Consider the following 914-nt stretch of genomic DNA (forward strand, 5'->3'; position numbering starts at 1 on the left):
TATCAACGATACAGTCAGGTGTTTCTTGCTCCTGTAAAAAAGTACGTGGGAATAGAGAGCGATTTTACCTCATTTGTTCACCAAACCAGTGATTACAGTCTTTGCACTAAACAATGGATTGTCTAACATTGGATTAACGAGCAGCCCCGAAGTAAAGGCACGATTGTTTCTCTATCATACAGCGCCCCTACGTTCCTTGTGGACTATGGGATCAGTAAGCTTTCGTTGTTAACTCTTCAACAATGTAGCGGACACATTGACTATGTCTTACAGTATAGCAGCACACCAAACGCAAAGTTGCGGCACATTTGCAACCATCATACACAAATCAGTCATACAAATTTTCGTTCGTCATATACAATAGTATGCGTATTGTTGCAAGTCTTTTAAAACAGAATTAATTGAAAGAAAATCTAGAGGCATAACGAAGTATGCTTCTTTATTCAAAGTGCCCCAAAACAGTACGTCATAAATCATTGTCAAAATACCAGAACGCGAAACCTCAATGAGTTAAACCTTTGTTTTGCAAACGTTTGGTGAACAGTTTATTATAGATGTTGCATACCGGACCAGGCCTACAACTGACGCTGACTGTGAGAGTAGATCTAGCCTAGATCTACATGTCCGCTAAACTTGAACACAGTGACAGGAATAATTCGGTTCTAATTCTTCTCTGCTCAGGTGCACAGACTGGCGTCTGACGTACGTACGTGCGTGCTGATCTGATCTCTTTATTGGATTTGGATACCAAGCAATAGCTTTTTATTTTGTTTCTTTCTTTGAGAAATGGCAGTGAGGTATGTATAAGTTACAACGGTTGAGAATGGCACCTCGTGTTCACACAGCCAGTACTTTGGTGTTACAGTATTCATCAGGTGAGTGCGTTCGTCTCTCTCTCTCTCTCTCTCTCTCTC

General features: G+C 40.8%; 1 long non-coding RNA gene across 2 annotated transcripts in view; it reads left to right on the forward strand.

The window, feature by feature from the left end:
• The first annotated feature begins 619 nt into the window (after nucleotides 1-619).
• The window catches only part of LOC106011674, a 17,375-nt gene continuing 17,080 nt past the window's right edge, over nucleotides 620-914 (forward strand). Inside the window, exon 1 of one of the 2 annotated variants that reach the window (XR_001184802.2) lies at nucleotides 620-797. This is a non-coding gene — a long non-coding RNA (uncharacterized LOC106011674). Of the gene's footprint in view, nucleotides 876-914 lie in introns of both variants that reach the window. The other variant, XR_001184803.2, reaches the window with a different exon arrangement.

This window comes from Aplysia californica, unplaced genomic scaffold (genome assembly GCF_000002075.1).
Source record: "Aplysia californica isolate F4 #8 unplaced genomic scaffold, AplCal3.0 scaffold00159, whole genome shotgun sequence".
NCBI lineage: Eukaryota > Metazoa > Mollusca > Gastropoda > Aplysiida > Aplysiidae > Aplysia > Aplysia californica.